The following is a 25,009-nucleotide window of genomic DNA, read 5'->3' on the forward strand; positions in this document are numbered from 1 at the left end:
GGATCTACAACTGCTGCCAAAGACTCTGGGCTGAATTCTCGTTCCACCACCTCTGGCTAGGTTCCTGTAGAAGGCTCAGGAATGGAGTTAGGTGTGGAGGCCTGTTTAGCTTGGCTGTAAGTGACCATTCCCACCCTTTTTGTTAGCCTCACATGGTTGGCTTAGTCTTCTCCCAGCAGCATGGGAATGGGATAATCGTCATAGACTGCAAAATCCATATTCCTGACCAGCATTTGTACTGGACAGGCAACTTGGCTGTAGGCAAGTTAAGAGTTGTCCCTAAAGGGTTGTACCATCACTTGGGCCTCTGGGTCAATGAATTTTGGGTCCACCAGGGACTGGTGGATAGTTGACATCTGTGCTCCAGTGTCTCTCCATGCAGTAATATTCCTCTCACCCACACACAGTTTCCCCTCGCTCTGGGGATATTTGTGAGACATCTGGGCCTGAAGTCTCTTGGTTGGACTCCGGGGTGATGAGTTGTAGTCGGCTGGTGCTCTTGGGGCAGTTGGCCTTCACATGCCCCAGCTCATTACATTTAAAGCATCACCCACCTGATTGTGGCCTGGGGCGAGGTGGGTGGTTGGAGAGTGGGGTGGTGGGATAAGAGGGCATCTGGGGTCTCCCTGGCTGTGTGGAGGGCTCTTCCTTGTGAGGTGGGGCTTTGGGCTGACCTCGATGGTGGGGTGTTGATAAATGGGAGTTACCCTACTCCCCCTTCATTTATCACAGTGGCAAATGTAATGATGATAATGGGAAATGGAAAATTTTTCAACTCATTGCTGTTTGAACTCTTACAGAGCCAGAGACCCTAAACTAAGGCAAGTATCAGCGGGTAGTAGTGTTAGTGTGTATCCACAAAAACAACAAGGAGTCTGGTGGCACCTTAAAGACTAACAGATTTATTTGGGCATAAGCTTTCTTGGGTAAAAAACCACTTCTTCCGATGCATGGAGTGAAAATCCACTCCCCACCCTGATCTAATTGGCCCTGTCAACACTGGTTCTCCACTTGTGAGGTAACTCCCTTCTCTTCATGTGTCAGTATATAATGCCTGCATCTGTAATTTTCACTCCATGCATCTGAAGAAGTGGTTTTTTACCCACGAAAGCTTATGCCCATATAAATATACTAGTCTTTAAGGTGCCACCGGACTCCTTGTTGTTTTTGTAAACTAAGGCAGAGGTTGCCATTGGTTGTCTCTGGGTCTGTCCTGAAAGACATTTTGAATTGACAGATTACTGTATCACTATAATCTTTAGGAACCACAGATGGTAACTCATTTGTGTGTATGTTTGCATGCTTTAACTTGTAAATAAACTTTCTTATTTCTTTTTCCTAGTTAATAAATCTTCAGTTAGTTTGTTACAAAATTGGCTCTAGTCACTGTCTTTGGTGTGAAATCTAAGGTACCAATTGATCTGGGATAAGTGACTGGTCTCTTGGGACTGGGAGCAACATGAATATTTTGTGATTTTTGGTGTAAATCACCATTCACCACTAAGTCCAGTTTGCCTGGGTGGCAAGATAGACTGGAGAGCCTAAGGGAACGGTCTGTGACTCCATGATCAGACTGTTATAGTGATCCAGGAATTAACATTTGTTACTGAGTTGGTGAAATCTAATTATAGAACATACCACCAGTTTCGTGTGTCTATCCTGAGGCAAGTACTCATGGTCATGAGCCACTCCAGACAGCGTGACAACAGTTGCCACATATTAGTTGCATTCCGTAGTTAGTGCTCAGTTAAACAGTATTTGGGCTGTCACCTTCTATGTTCCTGTGAAGAGAGAAGGAGTAGTCAAAGTAGCTTGACCTGATTGAATCTGAGAAGGAAATTCACCTTCAGAATCTGTAGTGTCACACCAGTGGAGACCAGCACAGGCTTTATTAAGCATTTGGCAAGCATATAAAACATCTTTTCCTTTGTGAGCTGCATTTATGCAGTTTCAAAATCATGTTGCCGTTGTCATTTTTCTTAAACATTTCTCTCATGTAATGTGATGTATTTTTTTCTAATTAAAACTGAAGTGTGCGATTATTACTGATTCATTAAAGAAAATATTTCAAGGACTTTTTGAAGCTAGCTGAAAACATATTTTTGAAAACTGGGAGTACTAAGAGAACTAATTAAGGAAAGGGAGCAAATTTTAATGTTGTAAGGCTAGGTCTGTGAACCAAGTTACAGTTATTAGACACATTGCATAACAGTACACACTTGGGTCCCACTCCTGCAATGAGCTCTGTGCAATAGAAGTGGTCAGGATTTTTTGACAAAACTGCCCCCACCCCCTCAGAAAATATTGAGTCATCTTTTTTGGGTGGGGAGGGGGATGTACCAATTTAGGTACTTTTGCTAGGAAAGCTTTCTCAGGTCCAACAGAGGAGAATTCTCAATATGAGAGCTCATTCTATCCTGTAATACCCAATAGCCCAGCAATTATGAGACTCAGCTGTGATGTGGCAGACCGGATCTGATTCAAAGCAGAGACTTGCACCTGGAGCTCTCATGTCACAGTGGAGTATCACAACCACTAGCCAATAGAGTAAGTCTCTGTCTTTAGCCCAATTAATATTAAATACAAAATAGAATGGCTCCAGTAGGAGAGATTGAGTAGAGAACAGAGGCTGAATCAATAGTCCAACAGTTAGTGCACTTGTAACCTTTGGGTGAGCTTGAGTTTACTCTATTGCCCTTCTCCAGTGGCTCATAAACCCAGCTCCCATAAGAAAGTACCTAGAGACCCAGAATTCAGTCTTTGGGGATTTTCAAAAAGAATTGAATAGGGTCAACATCTCCACAATCAAGTCCAAAAGAATTTAATTCTTAAATACCAACTTTATAAACGCTTAGGAAAAAGAAACAAATTATAATAATAATTTTTATAATATAACTTTGCTACTTGATAAGCTACATACATTAAAATTATACAAAAACATAAAGAAAAAAAATAAATCTAAACAGACCAGTCCCCACAGAAACAGTGAGAAGAAACTCAGAGTATCCAAAAGCTTAGATTGAATTTACCTAGTCTCAGCTACAGTCTTTGATCACCAAAATCTACACGGTCTGCTAAATCAAAAGAAACATCTTCCCTCCACTTGCTTGTAGAATTTTTCAGTTTGAATTCACACAGGCTCTTCCTCCTCCTTTGCTGAAGTCACTCAGCTAGGCAGCTAACTAGTTAACCAACCAACCAACAATCCTGTTACAAGAAAAATAAAAAGAGAGAGAATAGAAAAATAAATAACTCTTTCCCCATCACCACATTTAAATAAGAGAAAAGTTGCTGAATCACACTCATTAAGAGAATTTAACAAAAACGGATTGGCTAATATCAAACATTCAAAGTGTAGAATTAAAATAAATATTTTCCCTTCCTATTTCCACTTTCTATAATTAACACTGCCTGGGCTCCTCTGTTGGAGGGTGTAGCAATATCAATAACCTGCTGCAAAATGTTTCCGAGTTAGGAGGAAACATTTGCCTGCTTTCTGTTCCTGTGGCTCAACTTCTCCGAACACACACAGTGCAAATTGCCTTCTGTAAAGGCAATTCTGCCTTCTGCCCTAACTATTTTCCCTCATGGCATCTGAGTCCAGCAACAGGGAACTTACTGGGCACACCCAAAACTATCACACCCAGTTCCAGAAACTTCTGAGTATGGAGAGCTAGTTGTGCCTTGCCTAGCATCCATGACCCAGACACAACTCATACCTACCCATCCCCCAATAGAGGTCTTCAGGAGATATCTCTCTATTAGACACATGGGTTATACACTCATGTGGGAGACATGGGTTCAAGTCCCTGCTCTGAATCAGGCAGAGTGAGGATTTGAATGTGGGTCTCCCAATTCCCAGGGATGCACCATAACCCTTGGGTTATGTGGGAGTGGAATGAATCTCTGTCTCTCTCCCTTCAAAAAAACATCATAAAGTCTCCATTTTGGCCTGATGCAGACTGGGGAGTTTTTTTGAACTCTCAAAAATTTGCACAGGAGGGGAAAGCCATTTCTTGCCCATCTCTACTGTGCAGGTGAACACCAGTTCAAGCTCACTGTAGGATGGAGAACCCAGGCTTTAGGGACTAGTCCTGAAGGCTTCACTCATGAATGATTTTTACCCTTAAGGGCTTCGTCCTGCCCAATGAACTCAATGGGAGATTTAAGTTATCTAAGTTCCACTGGGAGCCATTTAGGTCTCCTGAAGCATCCCAGAACTGGGAGGGCATAAAGGGGACTTTAAGCAAACTTAGCCCTCCCATTGCTATGAGTTCACTGCTTCAAGAGGCACAGACCAAACTCTCTCCCAGTGTTTGTTTTTTTTTTTAAAAAGGGCAGTAAATTAGCACATTATTATGCAACAAGACAAGGAGCTTTAATACTTACACCACCTAGTAAGTCACCTGATTTGAATCCACCTCAGTTTAGACCAAACTGACCTCTGAAGATGGAGCTGGGGTCCATCACAGCATGTCAGATTCCCCAAAGGTAAACAATGAGGCAACAGAAGCAAACCAGAGCAAGAGTAGTGCTGCTCAATTTGTTTACAGTGTCAGCTCATCTATTCAATTTGTCACTCGAGTTCAGTTCACAATACAAATACATGTGAGACCACCAGTAGATCAGCGTAGGATTAATTCAGTCTAACACATCTGCCAGGCTATTATGTTATGTTGCAATCATCCCTTCTCCTTAGGCAAATGTGGGGCATTTTAGGTGATTTTTTATTTATTTGTTTTTGTTATTATGTGTAGTTAATGTCTTCGTATGGACACTTTGCAGTTAGTAGTTAAACATATTTAGGGTTCAGTCATGAACCTACTTTCATATATATAATGCAGGGGGTTAAGGGAGCATAAGAAGACAGAAGACCCCCTTACTCCTCTGCACTGGCTACTCACGTGAGCAGGTCAAGAGGCAATACAAAGGATGGAAACAAACAAGGAAACAAACAAGGATTTTTTTAGGTAATTTGTAAATGAGATATGTACCTTTAGAAAGGATTTTACTTCTGCTGTGTAATTTGATACACCAAAGATAATGGTATAAAAAACTCACCTCACTTGTGCGTTACTACCATCACAGAATGGTAATGGGAGGGAAATTTTAAACTCACTTCAATGATGTGGGCTTGAAATTTCCCAACAGAACTGAAGCTGGAACATAATATCTTTGATGCTGTTTCTTTAAAACATCTGGGAAAGTGCTGTGAATTTGAAATGAGAGTTCCTTCTTTTTCTCCCACTAGCCAATCAGAGGTACAAGAAAAATAAAGCAGTAACAGAAGCAGTGAAGCACAGGGACAAAGGAAGCAGGTGGCCACAGTTCTTTGTTTTTGTTTGTTTTGTTTTTATTTGTTTTTTTTAAATCAGCTCCATCTTTACTGAGTGTGAGGAGTTTGCACTAGTCACTGCTAGAGTTCAGCTGCCTTACATCTTATTTTCATGTAGCTGCTACATTTAATTCATCCGAAAAAATTGTATACCAATACATAATCTTGGGGAATTACATGTTTTTCTTAGAAAATATTTATAATTCACCATACCCAGAACATTCTAGGCTCAGTCAATCAATGTCCAGGCTAAAAATACTTTCTTTTCCTTTCTACCTCCTATCTTGTTGCCAGATATGGAAAATTAAGAGCAAATGCAGGCAGCATATCCATGGCTAGCATCACGGTTGCCTGAATTCCCTGCTCTGGCTTCTTTCTCTATGGCCTGCTAAATGCCACTCAGCCAGAAACGCCCCTGTAGCAGCTAGGTATATGGCAGGATCTAGGGACTGACACAACTCTAGGCTAGGCCTGACACTATTCAACTTTTTCATCAATGATATGGAAATAAATACAAAATTACTGATTATAAAATTTGAAGGTAATACAAAGATTGGCAGAGTGGTAAATAATGATGAGGAAAGGATAGACCAGGCAGTCATACAGACTGATCTCACTCTGGACCCATTCAAACAAAATGTATTTTATTATAGCCAAATACAAAGTAATACATCTAGAAACAAGGAATGCAGGCTATTCCTAAAATAGAGGACTGTATCCTAGAAAGCAGTGACTCTGAAATGGATGTAGGTGTCATAATGGACAAACAAATTAACCCGAGCTCGTAGTGCAGTGCTGTGGCAAAAAGGGCTGGTGTTATTCTTGCATGTAAAAATAGGGTGTTAGAGCATAGGATTAGGGAGATGATTTTACCACTGTACGCAGCATTGGTGAGACTGATACTAGAATACTGCACCCAGCTCTATTCTCCACATTTTATGTTAAAAACTTGGAGAGGGTGCAGAAAAGAGCCACAAATATGAGTCAAGATCTGGAGAAAATGGATTACAGTGAGAGACTTCAAGAGCTCAATCTGTTTAGTTTATCAAAAAAGTTAGATTAAGAGATGACTTGATTACAATGTATAAAGTACCTCCAGAGGGAGAAAATACCAGGAACTAAAGGTCTCTTTAATCTAGGAAAGAAAGACATAACAAGAATTAATGACTAGAAGTTTAAGCCTGAAAAATATACAAAAGAAGTTAGGCACAAGTTTTTTTTAATAGTGGGATTTGATTAACCATTGGACAGAACATAAGAACGGCCATACTGGGTCAAACCAAAGGTCCATCAAGCCCAGTATCCTGTCCTCTGATAGTGGCCAATGGGAGGTACCCCAAAGGGAATGGACAGACAGGTTATCAAGTGATCCATGCCCTGTCACCCAATCCCAGTTTCTGGCAAACAGAGGCTAGGGACACCATCTCTGCCCATCCTGGCTAATAGACACGGATGGACCTATCTTCCATGAATCTACCTAGCTCCCTTCTGAACCCCATTGAAACTACCAAGGGAGGTGGTGGATTCTTCATCAGAAACTTCTGATATTCTATTTTTTTCTATCAGCTCTGGAAAAAAAAAATCCTCCAGGGGGTTGACAAGACCTTGTACATTTATTGAGCCTCATGTCTGCTTGGTTTTCTTCAGTATTTCTTAGGGACACACAGCCGATGCTCACAGCACTTAGCTAACAATTCTGGGTCTTTAGTCTTTCTGAAAACAAGTACTAAAGTTCCATGCCACTATCCCAGCATGTAACACTCATTAAAGGGACAGTATTTCCATATTTTAGACATAAAAACTATAATTACTTTCATAGAATTCTTGGAAAATATTTATTGAGCGTCAAACACACGATCTAAAATTGTACAATCAGTCACTGAGGTAACACCCAAATAAACTTGACACATTTATGAACTGCTAAGAACCTCTGGTATTTCAGGACTGGGGAAATACAAAGGATTGGGAAATACAGTGATATAAATTGTGTTTTTCATGCTACACAGTAAAATATTAAAACAATTTATTGAGGTTCTTCACCAAGAAAAAATATTTTTGACAGCAAATCTCTGTAGTATAAGTACTTCTTCCACTCTTAAAATGGGTTTTGGCCTTGGTTGTACTTGCTTATTCCTAAATCTCCATAATCATAAATCTTGATTGCTATAATTAACATACATTTATGCACTACTTAACACACCAGTAACAACACTTCATCTACTAATTTTGAACAAGCTTGTCTTTATAGGAACAAATATATCTAGAGTAACATGTAAATATGAACAAGTATTTTTTCCCCCCATCGAATGTATTCCACTCCACTTCCTTTATTTTGGATAACATATATAAAACACTTTAAAAAAAAAAAGGTCACACACTTCCAGGTCTACCACCTTCCCAGTCCCTTCCTGGCTTGTAACACAGTTCAGTTGTTCTCCCTGACCCTTTCCCCTCATCCTGCCCCAGAAGAAGCTGTTTTCTTTGTCTCCACCTCCACTCAGCCTCTCTAGCTACCCTTACTTCTGGCTGTCAGCTCAACACTGTTGTTTCTGATGTCACACAGTTATCTCTAGCTTTCCCAGTTCTCCAGTGGATGGGACATCTGACACTACTAATTTCCCAAACAACATTTCTACTTGTCTTGGGTTTCTGGGCAATAGGATTTTTCCAGTTTGGAATTTTAAATCAGGGATGTAATTGAATTGGAATTAAATCAATAGGTTTTTTATAGAAATCAAAAGAATTTCTACAGAACTTGTTCTACAAACGTTTTCTAAAGAATGCAATACAAATGATACTCTTTAGGGTTTTTTAAACTGTACTTTAGACTTTAATAGAATTCTTTCTCAAATTCTATAGAAAAGTACACTCTATACTAAATTTTGTAGAATTTAGAAGATTTTTTACAGAATTCCTTTTAATTTCTATATATTCTGATTGTCATAATTGATTACAAAGATAATTCTGTATTTATTTACAAATATTACAAATTAGAACATTGTCAAGTGTTTGCCAAACTCAAGGAACAATCCTAGCACAGACATACATAGAAGATAATTATCCAACAAATATGTGTCTTTCTACCCTCTCCAACAGCTTGTCCACTGGAACAAAAGAAATTCATTTTGATGGATTCTTACCGTCATCACCAGTTTTTATGTTTGCTCTCCTCTAGAACAAACCCTCCAACCTCAAATGACCTCACTGAGACACCATCTATTCTATCAACAGTCACTCCTCTCTCCAAAAACTCATTACAACTCCTTGTCTTTCACTAATGGCTCTGTTTGCCCTTCATCCAAGTTTTACTCTCTAAGGTCAGCTGCCTTTCAAGAACATGCACATCCCAAAGACTCTGCTGTCCTACAAAGAAAGATAAGGTTTCTATTGCAAATGGGTGATTTTTACTTATTTTAATCAGTCAGATCTCAGATTATTACCAAAACATGTAGTTTTTACAATATAGAGCAACCTATTAACTTTCATTGTCACATTATCTGTATCAATTTTCAAAGGAAGTACTGAACCTATTATTTACCATTTTAATAATACTGAAAATTAAACATGTGTTGAATTGTTCTTATCTTGCTGTTAGTCTAACCTCCACCTTGATATCTACCTAAAAATCCTTTTATAAATGAAAATCCATAAATTCCGCAGTGATACAAATATAATTGTATTGTTGACAACAGCCTACAGACCAAGTCAGGAACTCCAACCTTGACTATCTGAGTAAATAAAATAAGGAAGCATTCTGAGAGTGTCATTGTTCTTTAATCCACTGTTATTATAGAGTGTAGGTTTCTTCATCCACACAGTCTAGATTTTGAAGTTTATAACAACATCTGTTCGCTTAGAGAATATCTTAAATTAAACTTTCAGACTGTGTCAAACTTTCAGAATAGTTCTCTTTAATACTTCTTGATTTTTTCCTGTGTCTTTGACCTTTTCCACTTAATCTTATTTTATGCATGGTGTTATATAGAGTCCTATTCTCTCACCTTGTGTTTAATTATATCTCCTTGTGCTTAATTCTTTGATTTTTTTTCCAGAAAATGTTTCAGCCATTCCTATTATTCTCTGTAACCTGTTCAATGTAGATGTGTTTATAATAACACAAGGACTCAAGCTGCAAGAACCAAAGATTGTAGATATTGAAAACATGCAGGTAGGAGGGATGATGTTTGGGTGACATCAAACTAAAAAAACACAAAGTTCTTTCCCAAGTTACAGATGCTCAGGATCCTGCTTACTGATTTCAGCATTATAATATCTAAAGTCCTGTGGCAGAAAGGCTTTACATTAGGACTCCTAAAGTTTTTAAAATAGTGAGAAATTTTTCATAAATCTCATGTAGACAAGGCTTTTTTTGTAGGGGACAAGGAACTACAGCTGCATTTACTCTTCCCACAAATGGAGCAGTGGGAGAGAAACTGTTGTGCTTGGATGACCTGGACTGGTTATTTCCTTTTCTCCATCTACCTTTGGGTACACAGCAATTAAAGGAAGACATGGTGTTTCTGATCCAAGATGGTTCCTCACTGAATCCCAAAGGGCTGGTACTCCCCGTAATGATGGTTGTAGAGACAATGGCCCTGATTCAAAGCCTATTGAAATCAAAGAGAGTCTTTCCACTGATTTCAAGGGACCTTTGGATCAGGTCCATTGATAAGATAGAATCCTATTTTTAGGGTGGGAGGTGTGGGGGCAGAATCTGCTTGTAGTCACAGCATCTGCCACCTTAGATGAATAAAACTGAAAGAATTTCTAAAATGTAATTTTTCAACATTTTTGCTTTTTATATTTTGCACTTCACTCAGCTGTGAAACTAAACTGGGAAATTTTAATTTCTGGTTCTCATGAACGAGTATAATAGTGATATGTTTGGTTTGCTTTGTAGCTATTTAGAGAAATATTTACATTTTAAAGTTTCTAATATTTCTATTAATAGTTTAATTTCTATTTTCCCTCACTAATATAACACCACTGAACACATCAAGTATTATACCCAACCCTGATTTAATTAATTTTGAGCATTATCTTTGTTCTTTTACTACATGCCACACACCTACAAAACTCCTTCTCTTAGAGGTATGAATCACTGGAAATGTTTAGAATTCAAGCAAACAAGAAGTTAAAAGTAGATCATAATTTAAATGATTTATTCTGATGTGAATTTTCTCCAAGAGAAAAGAACATTTTGTTTCACATAAAAGATCCATTTAAAAAAATACCTTTGAGAGTTTAGTTACAATTTTGGACTGCCTGGAAATAAAACTCTACACAGAGATCAAATCTTAAAACTTGTTTTTAAAACCTTGTCTGGAATGGTGACACCTAACTGATCAGACTAATCAAACTTCCCTGTTCCTAGGTCTCTCTAGTTGGAGTTTTGATAGCTGTAATTAAAAAAGCACTTAACACTGTAGTGTAGTAGTTAAATTCCAGCAGCAGCAGCAGCTTCAACTGCATACTGGTACCTTTGTGATAAAGTATCTTCGAAACATCCCATTAATAATGCAAAACGTTCTTTTGTAGAAGTTTCCATTTGAATTGACATTGTATTTTGAGCAGCCTTACCTCAAGAGGAGCTTCACATATGCTGCTACTTGAATATAGGAAACCTCTTCCATACAAAGTAATTGATACAGTTTTCTGAATAGCGAAAAGAAATGTCTCACTCGGTGATCTCTTAACTTAGTCCTAAATTGATCTGGTCCAATCTTATAACCGTGACTTAATTCAACACCATCTATCTGGAACATTTCTGTCTGGAAAAGACCCAGGACTTAAAATGGATTAACCCTGAAGTGCTTTATGAAGGAAAGTAGTATCTGAATGTGCAATATAACAAGCATTATGGATTGGAAAGGTGTGTTGTGGGGAGCGTGGTTTAAGTGTATGTGACAGATCCTTGTATATCCTTAGAATTTCTGATGCCTCAGTTCTGACTGGCCCTCTCAGCCCCTTCTACAGTCCTGCTCTGGGTGAAGGCCACACACTGCTTCATGCCCTTGAATGGCATGGTGCATTGGCTTTCATATTCACCTTTCTCGACCATCCCTGAAGACTAAGTTCCAGTTCTCATGAGAGAGTCCATGGAGCAGTTTTACTAGGTAACAGTCAATAACCCAATTCTGCATGAATATTTTAAAAATCAGGATATTACTTAGTCGCCTCTGTAAAAAAAAAACTTTAAAACCCATGCCTGAAAAAATGACGTGTAAGTGACGTATTAGTCAACAAAAAGGGGTATTTATTCCTCTTCTGCAAATACAAACAAAATAAATACATAAATATGCCTTGATTAAAACAGAGGGCCAGACCTTGCAGTCTGGCTCAATTGCACAAGCCAGAGGTGATGATAGTACAGGTTGTGCCATTAGGGCATTAAAGCTCACCTTTGCTATCTCCTGACTCTAGAGTTACTATGTTCACAATAGAGCCTTTCACAGTGCCAAAGAGCTTGAAACTGGTATGATGATATGGTCACAGCATATACACAGAGAAGTTAGATTTAAAAAAAAACATATACATCTCTTGCTGGCAGGTAGCAATGTAACATTATTTTATTTCTTAAACTTTAGAACGATTACACACAAGAACCCAAAAACACACAGAGAAAAAACAGGCTGCTCCTTAAGGTAGAAAAGCACAGCTTACCCCACCTTGCTTTAATGTGATTTTCCATTCTGACTCTGATTGCACACTTTCCTTGATAGCCTCCTGGCGTGCAAGCAAGACCAGGAAACATCCCTCAAACACAGTCTTCAAGTGATACTAAAAATTTGCACTTCCAGCGCAGTGGACATCAGGCAGGGGGGCAATACAGAAGCCTCTGCATTTCCTTTGTGTCACCAAAGGATCCCCTGTAGGCCAATATGGTATCTCTCAGACTTAGTCCTGTAGGATGCTACATTTCCTTTGTAGAAGGCCTTCTAATTAGAGCTTAAAGAGAGAACAGATTTCACAATTAGTTTTCATTCTTGTTTGGAAGAAAAACCCAATAGTTTTAAATTCTCCTCAAAAGAAAAAAAATTAAATGGATTTGTTGTGTTTCAATTTTGAAATATGTTTTATACTATAATATATAATACAAATAATAAATTCTAACTGAAAACATTTTGAAAGGAGAATATCAAAGTCTTCATTCCAAAAATGTCAATACAAAGTTTCGACATTGTCTGATTTTTTCTCCCTGAAATTAAATTTCAGCAAAATTGACACAATTTCATGAAACTTTTTCCTTTTGGCAGAACTGCATTTTCTGTTCCACTGAGGTTCTTCCAAATAGCTCTACTCATAATCTCTACATTAACTTTGCTTTTACAACACTAATCATCTGAGAGTATGCAACATGAGTATACTGATTGGTGCACTTGGCTGAAGTCAATAAATAGCCCTGCTCATATTTCTAGACATCCCTGAGCTATTCTTCCCATAAACCAGGTATCTCTAAGTAATCTGCATCTCTAGGATTTAAGACTATCCCTAAAAAATAAATTGGTTCATTTGAAAGTATCATTATTTTGTTTCTAATGATGCTTTCCCCTAATATAAATGCCAATTGTAAGGAAGATTACAAAACACATCAGTGATTACATGAACAAATTCTCTAAAACACACAAGGAGTTACTACCATTTTTGTGCGTGGGACTCCTCACACCAAGAAGTTAAAAGTATGGAAATTGCTAATGCTTTCAGCAAAGCTCAACTGGATTTTCCATTTGTCTGATCATGTATATCCTCAGCAGTAGTTTGGTTTGGTTTGAATATTAGTATGGTTTCAGTACATCATATTGTCATTTTTTGTGTGCATGAAGGGCACCTTTAAGGCAAACTGATGGATGGGTTCCATATAAAAACATACTGTCAATACTACTTTTTATTTTATGTCCTAATTTTAGGCAATTGACATTGTCAGAAAGCTGAAGTAGAGTAAACAACACTGACTGCTCTTGCCATTTTTAAATAATTTATTATCTGGATCCTGGAGGAACACTTTTCATTTTCTTAAGAGAATTTGTTACTCAAAGACTGTAAGTGGAATGAGATTCCACAGAGCGAGGAAAGATTTAATGCACCAGTATGGTAAGCTAACAAGGAGATAGCAGAACTTTGCTGCTTTATACGTTTTCTTTTCTTTTGCTGAAAGTAAATTGTAAAGATTTTTAATGTAAATGAAAGGGTTTACTCTCTTTATATTAATCTGTTAGATACCCGGTGCTTTACAGAGAGCAGGAACACTAAAATTGTTTAAAAAGATATTAACCGACACTTACAAGCAAACCTACTAATGCCAAAAAAAAAGGGCTCAATATATTTTTGGTGATAGATATGTTTTAATTAACCTATTTCGCTAAATTGCAAACATCTAGGCCAAAATTTTCAAAACCAGGAACTGAAGGTTAGTCTCTTAAATCCATATTCAAGCACCCAAATAAATGGCCAGACTGTCCTAATGCTAGATTATTTTTGGAAAACTTGGCTCTGTTGTCTTGCTGATGTTGATGAGACCCTCCTTTAAGTAGCAAGATATCTTTCACCTATCACTCTTGATAAACATTGGTACACTGCATGGTAAGCTTTCTTTTCTTTCATTTCTATCCACTTTACATTACAGCACATATACTTTCCTTCTATTTTATTCTCATTTTCATTTTGTTTCATCTTTTCTCTTTGCTGCCGCACACAACCCCTAAATAAACCCAACAGAGACCAGTCTTATTAAGCATCATCCATTCTTAGGAAATTGCCCCCCAGGGTATGCCTATACTGCAGCTGGGATCAAGCCTCCCACACCGGGTAACAGACTCAAGCTAGCAGGGCTCAAGCTAGCGAGCTAAAAACAGCTTGGACCGAAGCTTGGGCTCTCAAGCCTTTGGGACCCCCTAAACTTGAAAACTCAAGCCCTGGCTTGAGCTGGAACATTCGCATTGCGCTTCTTAAGGCACTAGCTCAAGCTACACTAGCACAAGTCTGTTTACTCAAGCTGGAAGGCTCGCTTCCAGATGCTGTGTACACATACCCAAAGTGTCCCCAGATGGACTGAGTACAACTGGTTAGAAGATCAACTCAGTGAAACTCAGGGTTTTTTTGTTGGCTTGAGTGGTTGCTGAAGACAGTTTAATTAGATATTGAATCTAAAAAATAAAATGCCACACACTCAAATAAAAGAGAAAGGAGGAAGTGCTGTCAAAGAAGCTACAAACATTTTCAAACATAGGCCCTAATCCTGAAAATATTTACATATGTGCGTTGACTTTTATGGGAGTACTCACATGAGCAAGCATACTTATCTATAGTGTATAGGAATTGGATAGTACCTCTTTAAATATTCAAGCCCTCTAATGGCCTTACTGTCTTCTACACTGCAGAAGCCATCACAGGGCTCAGGCAAAGGAGCTGTTTAATTGTGGTACTGATATTGTCCTTACAGGGTCCTAGAGCATGGGCTCGAGACTGAGCCTGAACATTTACACCACAATTAAACAGCCCCACAAACCCAAGCCTCGTGACCCCAAGTCAGTTGGCATGGGCCAGCCAGGGATTTTTAATTGCAGTGTAGACATACCCATAATTCAAGAGTCTGCAGGACTAGAGCCAAAGATTCCTATACTCAGTCTTTGCTTTTTCAAAGTACCTTCCTAAGATTCCACATCATCTTAATCCTCTCTCTAAATAGTAATTTAGTCTTTTCCTCTAACTCCTATTTTCATGTCTGTATCTCATTTCCCTGCACCAATAAGAGATAAAATTTAGTTTTTGACAAATTCCTTTAAGCAGTCTAGCATTTTCATAACTTAGTGGTGAACATCATAACAGTAAAATAAAATAAACAAATAAAAAATAATACTTTTCAGAAAATAAAAAAGATGCTTACAACTTTGGCAATTTCATTCTCTATTTGATTCATTTATTTTTTTTTGTGACAGCCACAGCAAGTCTCAAAGAAAGTATTTGGCTCTTGTTAAATGCTAACTTGGTTAATGAGAATCTCCAATTTCTTTCTGTCAGTATTACAGCTATTTAGGGAGAGAAACCCTATTTGTTTATCTATGTCTTTGGCTCCTCAATGGACCATGGTGTCTTGGTATCTACAACACATGGTATTTGTTTCTGCTCCCTGATTGGATGCATACGTGCTGGAACTAGGCATGATACTGCACCCCACTACCCTCCCACACCTGGCTTGAAGTGGTTTCCATCATATACAGGGTTTACAATTTTGTTCAATGGCTCTCAGCACCCTCACTATAAAAATGGTTCCAGAACCCCTGATTGGATGTCAAACTGTTAAAAACAGGAGGGAAAACTAATATTTTAAGATGGCCACTTGCACAATTCTGATGTGAAGCCACCTGAATAAATATTCATAAGACTTCCACCTTCCACTACCATTCTTGTAAAGAAACCCAAACTTTTACACATATTTGAGGGAAATAATTTTAAAATATTCCAAAATACCACAGAGTGATTTTTTTTTTAATTAGGGTTCATGGATAATTTGTTTCTGTTTTCAAACAAGTTCTAGCAATAATTATGCAATTTAATATTTCTGGCGGATGAGTTTGTATTTCTTATTTAAATAACTTCAGAAAATTACACACAAACACTCATCCTCCAATATGTTAAAACTGTCTGGCAGTTTCACATGCAGTAAGTTAAAGACAAGTATGGGAAGTTCATTATCCACTTTTCTTTTCCCTAAAGAGACAATATGGCAAAGGAAGCTGCAAGATGCACATAAAACAAATGTGAAAGAGATAAAAGTATGGAACAAGCCGCATTATTAAGGCACAGTGCTTTAGAGGATCTTGAACATTGACTGTTTTGCCTTCTGGGCAGCCCAGGGAAGACAAAGTAAAACGAAAAAAGTTCAGGAAAAGATACAGTATTTTGAAGGTCAAAATGTCTCTCTAAAGCTTATAAATAGCTTTAGTATAAAATTGTACTCCTCCTGTACATGGAGGACATGACCTTTTGAGCCACTTCAGAATGTTTGCTCTGTGCGGCAGGACGGAAGAAGATTCATTACTAGGTAATGAACATACACCTTTTCATTCCACTTAGAGCATTCAGGTGTGAGTGGAAGCAGGGAAAGTCAGAAACCTTATGCTTCAAGGTCTACCACAGCAAATCTATATTCTCACGTTACAGTAGAAAAGGAAATGTTGCTCAAATTGGGGTTTAACTCAAAATACAAATCATAGTCTGTCCTGCTAGTTTAAAGATATTTTTAAAATCTATATTTGATCCTAAATTGAAGTCTCCTACTTCCCATGTTTGTAAGACCTAGGCGTGTCATGGGAACAGCGTATACACTTGGGGACAAGTAAACCCCACACTAATCTGAGTTTGACTTGCTCTTCTTTGCTATACACTCCTATTCCACATACAATAAAGTATGTTGAGTTTTTGAAGATTAAAAAATAAATTGATAATGTATTAAATAATGCAAGAATATTGCCTAAAACAAATAGTTTTCTCTATGATTCAACATTTCTCCCAGCTTTTTCAGTATAACTCTAATGCATATGTATCCTATACTTCAGACATTGAGGGATTTTAAAGCATGTAAGAAAGAGGGCAATATTTCCAGGGTTTTTTATCCAGAAAATGATCACTTACTGGGCCATGTCCATTAACAACCATACTTTCAAGGTCTATTTATAAGCCTAGTCACTGATTTAGTCTTTGCCAATGCCCAGCTGTGCTTAATTTGTAATGAAAGAGGTGCCAGGGCTTAAGCAATTTAAAAAAAAAAATCATAACTGATGCAGCAAGCCCAGAGATGCCAGGGCTATGAACTGCCAAGCCTAGAGGTGTCAGGACTCAGCCCTGGCAAGCCCTGGCACAAATGAAGCACTAATGCCCAGTAAATCATGGATTGAATGCCTGTGCACAAATGTGCTAGGCCCTGATGTTCTGTCACTCTAATCTAAAGCTTGGTTGGCACAATTTTTTTCAGATCAAAATTTTTCTCCATATTTCTGGTTGTTAACAGCTATTCATCAGATCTCCACACATTACCATGATAGACAAAAGCAGAAATTGAGACCTTGGAATTTGTAAAGCAGTAAGACCAGGGAGAAGGGGATGGTGATGGGGATACCTGTTAAGGAAATACCAGATATATCCATTGTTAAAGAAACATAACCTTTTATTTTATTTATGGTAACATCATTCCATTGCAGGAGGCAGAGCTCCTTGTTTTGTGCATGCCTGTTATAATCAGATTATACAGCTGTGCACTTAAGAAGGAGTGTAGATAACTGAGTTAACTATAACAGGGTCATGATCCTGATGTCAATTCATTGTACTGAAAATTCGCCCAATTATCTGAAATTATTCAGTGCCCCCCATTACAGTCAGCTAATTGAGGTTGTAGTCTAGTTTCTGTGTAATCTTCATTAATTAAAGAGGTCAGTTTTGTTCACTACAATGACAGAGGCTCTGTTGACTGGATATAACACTGTATAAGAGCTGTGGAAGAGAAAGAGTTCTTATAGAAGCAAACATGGACATAAATATCCAAGGCCAAGATTCAGAATGATCACAAAAATACCTCAATTGTAGATGAGGAAGGTATATATAATTCTGCCTTTAAAAGGTACACATTATTATTATTATTATTATGTTCTATGTTGCTAAAGAATTGATTGTTCTGTTTTCTTCAGCCCAGTAATTAGCTCCACTATAACTGAACAAGACATGAGACCCTTTGCAGCATCTTCACACAATACAAAACAGATCACTTTCACAAATGATATGGGTATTCCAATCACACTTGAGAGACATGAAAACTCAGAAGACAGCCCCAAACACTGAATGAAAAGGAAGCTGTGCTACAGAGGAATGTGATGCAGTTGCTTTTTGAAAAACCCCAGAGGCCTAAACTTGATTTATGCCATCATGCTAGAAATTCTCTCAGTGATGCACTATTTCCCTGACATGGCTTCCAGACTGCAACTGGTCATGAGTAACAGTTTCTACAGGCAAGTATCTTCGATGAAAATGGACGAGTCAATGGCCCACAGAGACAGATGAAAAACAAGGGATTCAAGAGGAGCAGCTGGAGAAAGTCCATCTTAATATCAAGTTTGAAAGTACCATTACCAAATACCAGGTAAATAATACAAATCTGTCAGCATTACTGCAGATAATAAAAATGTATTTAACTGATAGGCTGTAGCTAATCACCTTCTTCAGGATGCCGCATACCAGGTTTACATACCATGTGGGTAGCAATGCACAAATCACTGAACTTAGCTGCCACTTAGTTTTGTAATTTTGTCTTTTGAACAATATTCTGAGTTAGTGTGGGAATGTTCACATACTGCAGTATATGCTGGTACCTAATTACACATTTTTATTATTCATATCATACTAATGGCCAAAGGCCACAACTGAGATCAAGATCCCATTATGCTTGGGCTAGATTGTATTATACCAGGGATTGGCAACCTTTGGCCCGTGGCCCACAAGGGTAAGCTCTGGCGGGCCGGGCCAGTTTGTTTACCTACCGTGTCCGCAGGTTCAACCAATTGCAGTTCCCACTGGGCGCGATTCACCACTCCAGGCCAATGGGGGCTGCGGGAAGTATGCTGCATGCCAAAGGTTGCCAATCCCTGTATTACACACACGCACGCATGCACGCACAGAGTAAGGTCACTTTTTCAAAGAGTTTATAGTCTGTATAGCCAAAGCAGGTAAAGAACGGGAGAAAGGAAGTATTACTGTCCTCAGTTTACAGATGGGGAACTGAGACACAGTGATTTGCAAAAGGTCATAGGGGAAGTCCGTGAGAGAGCTAGGAGGTAAACTCAGATCTCCTAAGTCCCAGTCCAGCATCTTAACCACAAGACCAGCCTTCCTCTCTACATATATGCCTGTAATAACTAGGTCTGAGTAGAGCTAGTTGAAAAAAAAAAGGGGGGGGGTCACAACATGTTTCCCCCCCTCCTCTTTTTTTTAATTGTTCAACCAGCTCTATAGTTGGTCAAAAAATAGGATGATTCATTCAGAAATAATTCCCATTTTACTTTATTGAAACATCAAAATTGAGAGAATTCCAACCATTTAATCAGAAAGAAAAGAATCAAGTCAATGGTTTAACTATTAAACTAGATCCTTAATGCAGTGTATCTCTATCTTCCTCTCATCCCAACACATGGAGTTGTAGGCAAGGGCCACTCTAGCTATAGATGAACTAGCCAGCTGCCTAGGGCAGCAGATTTCTGGGCAGTTGCCTAGGATGGATGATTTGGACCAGCCACCCTTCCACCATGATGAAAGGACAGCTGGGCCAAATTAGTCATCCTAGGCCTATTGGGAGAAGGCAGTGAATCCATAGAACACTGAAGTTTTGCCGGGGGAGGGGGGGCGGGGAAGGGGGGCGCAGATTGCCTTGAGTGGCCTGATACAAAGCCCATTAAGGTCAATAAGGGTCTTTTCATTGACTTCAATGGAGTTTGGGTCTGGCCTATAAAGATCTGTGCAAAACATTGCGGGACAAAAAAAAAAAAAATTAAACAAAAATAACTGAGTAAATTTTAACGTTTCACATGATGTACCACAACACAGAATTCATTTTTATCAGCACAGATTCACATATATTTGATTTAAACAAAAAATCACTGCAGCTAGAAAATAGAAATTTTTGAAAAATATAATATGATTTTTTTCTAACAAGCAACACTAAAATTCATTCTTGGAGGGCAATTTACTAACTTTTTGTATAGCACTAGGGAAATTTTCACATGCTAAAACAAAAATTTTCCACAATTCTAATTATATCAGGTACAATAAGTAACAGTAATTGACATTGAACTACTGGAGTGCACATATACAAAACTGAATGACTTGTATAAAATGCAGGGGAGACAAATTTCTGCAAGCAGCTATCGCTACTGTATGTGTGACTCCTGTGTTTACATTCACAAATGAGCATTTAAGGTATAACTGCCCATTTGAATGCTTACTGCAAGTGCCCATTTGCTTGCCAAAATGTGGAATTTCCACATGTGATTTACCTCACTATGTATGAAAATTTGAATTTTTTTCTTACATTGGCTTATGCAATACCTATACATTGAATTTACTGTATTTTTAATGGTGCTCTAAGTAGTTGGATATCTAGAATTACTGTACGTGAATGGTTAGCATGTATGACCAACTACTTTATCTTCCCTTATCTGGCAATCTCCCAATATTATCATTTCAATATCTCCCTTTTGTGAAAACAAGGGTTTTTTTTAAGTTTTGCTAGAAATGACTAGGGATTTAACTGAATGTTGTCCTAGTTTTACTCTTGAAGTACCACAGCTATTTTTCATTTGACTTTAGCTTCTCTTTCCTTGAATACCTTTGGGGAAATGATAAAGAGCTAGCTTCCAGTACCTAACGAAGGACAGAATTTGATGAATGTAAAAGAGCAAGTCCAAATAGGTGGTATGCACTAAGAACTTTGCATGGAGTCTAAAAAATAGAGGTTAGTGTACTTTTTGGTTTTGCTTTTTAATGGCCTCCTGTGAAAACATGAGATGAAAATTGATATTTAATCTTTGGAACAATTTCCACAACATAATATCACCATATTGTTTTTGTTGGGACACAAACTGCAATATAAGGGAGTTTACAGTGGGAGAGCGGGGATGGTGGTGAACAGAATGAGAAAAAATAAATATGAAATATGTCATTTAAAATTTTTTAAAGCTATTAGTTCATTTATTTAACATCATGGTTCTAGTGAGCCATGAAAGGTATCTTTAGAATAAAGAAAGAAAGAGCCTTCTTAAACCTGTGAAACTCCTTCCTGCCACCTAAAAATGTTGTTGAGGACTTTACCGTCTCACATTTACTGTAGCTCTACATCCATGGCAGAATACATTTCCACTCATACACACCTGAACAATCACAGGCAGAGACCTGCATTCCAACTTCAGCCACAGCAGATGATACTGCTGACAGCTAGTCAGCTTCAATATCTTTCCTTTAACACTTATCATTGTGGAGACCTTCTTTACTGGAAGAACCATTTTGTATTTTTATTTTCTACTGGTCTCCTTTTCTCACTCAGGCTATCCTTTCTTCTCCTTCTCCTCCATTCTTTTCTCCCTTTTGATTTTCCCATACCCTCTATTTCTCCCTATTTAGTCTCTTTTCTTCCCTATTTCTCTCCCTCACTTCCTGATTTGATTTCACTAGCCATTTTTACCATTGCACCTCTTCAGCAGAAGAGCATCAGGAGGCAGTCTGTGCCCTCCCTAATCCCTCCAGTCACTGCATATTTGCACAGAGACCAAGCTAGATCATGAACTACTGGCAAATATGTTGTTGCATATTACATCAACGGATAATGACGAGTAGATTTATCCATGGTGGAACTGGTATTTAGCCAATGAGATTTGTGAAAAGGAGGAAGCACTAAGGCTCAGTGGCCATCAACTTGTTTCCAAACCTTGGTAACAGATAAAATTGGATCAAGATTATGAGCAAACTGTGTTTGAGATTTTAATATAAATTTGGTTAAAAGTGTTCCCTCAGTGCTTCCAAACTATGGATAGGTCACTCTAAGGGAGACCTTGCATGCTCAGCCTCATTTGACCAGTGACACCACTCTGCCTGCAGGACAGGGGTGCAAAAATCCAAAGAAGGGCTCACAGTTAGTGTTAAGGTGCCACCAGACTCTTTGTTATTTTTGTGGATACAGACTAACACAGCTACCCCCGATAGCTTCTTTCCTTGCTTCTGTCTCTGATTGGTCACCCTGTGACTGGGAGAGGGGAGTCAGTGTGACAGCTGGTGAGATCAGCACCAGTTAGAGGACACTATGTATATAGATGTATGCACACTCAGGAAGCTTTGTCTTCACTGCCCCAAATGGTGTTTTACCTCAGGCTAAATTATGAGTGCTAGCAATCTCACTGTGAAATCTAGTGGAGACAAGGCATTGAAGTTTTACTGCTATCAAATTAGGTGAGGTACACTACAGGCAGGTGATATAGAGTTGAACTTGCCTAGCTACCTTGCAATAAAAACTAGAGATGCCTTGTTTCCACTAGGATATTACATGAGGATAACTACACGTAAGCCAGCTGTTTAAAAAAACAAACAAACCCTACCTTTTTTTGCTGGAGAAGCACTCCCTTAGCTAGGAGGCAGAAACTAGGGGGCACAAAAGTGCTTCTTTTAAAGCCACCACCCTGACTTCTCATCCTTCCCCAAACTTAATTATTTGCTCTCCCAGAACAGACAGGCAGCTCAGAGTTGCTAGAGGGGATCTTGCCTTCTTTGCTTCTAGTTTGGATTCTTCCAGTGAGTGGGGAATGAGGAGAAAAGGGAAGCCAACAGTATATCTCCTTGTTTAAGTCTGGGCTTTGAACCTTTTCCAGGCCCAGCTGTCCCAGACAATGTCCCAGGACTGTATCTAAAGCAGTTACTCAGTGGACACTCTCCCCTATTCCTTGACAGCTGCTTCTCTCAGTTTAGCTTGAACAATTAAATGAACTCCTAAGGACCTTGATATGATTAATTCAAATGGCTTCTCTTCACCAGTAGGTATTTGATATTGTTTTGAGTACAGATGTGAAAGTAAGCCAGTATGGTATGGCACACCTGACCAGCTTCCCCAGGCTGGCAATTTAAAGGGCCCGGGGCTCCCTACAGCTGCTGGAGCCCCAGGCCCTTTAAATCGCCTCCCGAGCCCCACTGCCGGAGCCCTGAGGTAGCGGTGGCATGGCTCCGGAGGTAATTTAAAGGGCCTGGGGCTCAGGCAGCCGGGTGTGGGCAGCAATTTAAAGGGCCTGGAGCTCCGCTGCAGTAGCATGTCTGGAGCCCCGGGCTCTTTAAATTGCCCCTGAGCCCCAGGGCTCCCAGCCGCCTCTGCAGTTGGGAGCTCTGGGGGTGATTTCAAGGAGCTGGGACTCCCAGCTGCAGCCAGATCCCCGGGGCCTTTAAATCTTTAAAGGCCCCACCTCTTCTGGTTGAGGCCACGCCCCCGCTCAGGACTCCGGCATACCGGTAAGTCCTTTAAGTTACTTTCACCCCTGTTGGAGTAACAACTGAGTGGAAAGGCATTGGGATCCCTGGCCAACAGGAGGCATTGGCAGTATAGACCCTGTCTATGCCTTGCTGCTATGGAGGTCCAAAAAACAGTTCAAGAGGTGCACAAAGGAGCTGGATAGGGAGAAAGCATCAGGCCCATATGGCTGAGATCCATTCAAAATTTACTATTTGGAGACACACTGAATTTACGCAGGTGAAATTCAAATTAGTGAACATAGGCAAAACACAACATTACGAATTTACAACCTCAGAAGCAACATATTGTAAAATGTTCACACTAGCAACTGAAAGGAAACACTGCTGGATCTTGTCTAAAAGTCTGCATAGAAACATTAAATGTTAATAGATGCAGACAAGTTGCTTTTGTAGAGTCAGGCTTTGCAACCTTTTCACATCAAAATCTACATTGCATTCTGCTCTTCCTATCATAATTATAGCATCGATGTTTGACTTTTATAGTAATTTTGCATAATTTATTCTCATGCCTTCCTGCTGCTGCTAATTTATTTGCTAACTTCCCCCTTTCCCTTAAAAAAAATCACTTTTAAGAATAAAATTACACCATCCCATACATTTTGCTCATTTGATTGCTATCATTTTGAAAATGCTGTAGCATGCAGGACAAATCAGAATTCACTTAATAGCTGCATTTGTTCCTTTCAGCACTTCTAAACTGATAATGCCTAGAAAGCAAGTATTTTGGTATAGTGGATTGGAATATTTAGGTGACCTTCAACTGAAAACTTCAAAATGGAGCTCCGTGGTAGTAATAAGCACTTCAGCATACCAGACACACATAATTATATATTTTATTTATTCAAGTACTCCTGTATTTTTAATAAGCTGACAATATTTCCAATTTATAAAGCCAAGAAGAGAGAATCCCTAAACAATCTTCAGCATGTTATTTGTAGATTTCCAGCTGTTTCTCTCCTCACCATGGGAATTTTGTTTACAAACATATCCACATGCATTTTAAATAGGCTGTGTTTAAAAATAAGGTCATATTTGTTGATGAGGCATCAAAAAGAACAAAATGAACATAAGAGAGAGAGAGAGAGGACACTGCAAGTGTTCATAAAGTAAATCAACAGCTAACACTTCATCTACAATTGTAATTAAAAAAGAGACCCAGTTACACCACCATTCTCCCATGACACAGATAAAACACAGTTAAAAGCTGAAGCATAAAGGAAAGCTCACTGTTTTGCTGTGACTTGGTTAAACCCTGGACAATCTGTACTGAAATCCTTCACTGGTTTCTGCTGGTATGTGAAGGTTTCAGAGAACATTCGGTACACACATCACATCACACTATAGCCAGCACCAGCCCCCAAAGCTGTGAAATTTCACATGGAAAGTTAAGCAGCTTTAAGAATCTACCATATATATGTGGGGGTCAAATTGGGAAGAAATAAAACTTGGTACGTTCCTATACTCCATTCATAAAACAAGCTCCACCCACCTGGGATGCCAAAAGGAGACTCTGCTCACCAGTAGATCTTAATAATATGATTGTCCACCTCCTTTTTTAGATGCTTTGGTCAGCAGTGAAATTGGGCACTGTCATAAATATAAAGGGAAGGGTAAACCCCTTTGAAATCC

The 25,009-nt window shown here is 38.8% G+C and overlaps 1 long non-coding RNA gene across 1 annotated transcript; it reads right to left on the bottom strand.

The window, feature by feature from the left end:
• Positions 1-2,906: 2,906 nt before the first annotated feature.
• On the bottom strand, positions 2,907-24,669 carry LOC140905386 (uncharacterized). The gene is made up of 3 exons (XR_012156841.1): positions 24,608-24,669; positions 11,999-12,283; positions 2,907-3,207 (listed from the first exon to the last, which is right to left on the bottom strand). It is a non-coding gene; the product is annotated as an uncharacterized LOC140905386 (long non-coding RNA).
• Positions 24,670-25,009: the final 340 nt, after the last annotated feature.

This window comes from Lepidochelys kempii, chromosome 1, assembly GCF_965140285.1.
Source record: "Lepidochelys kempii isolate rLepKem1 chromosome 1, rLepKem1.hap1, whole genome shotgun sequence".
In the NCBI taxonomy this organism is placed as follows: Eukaryota; Metazoa; Chordata; order Testudines; family Cheloniidae; genus Lepidochelys; species Lepidochelys kempii.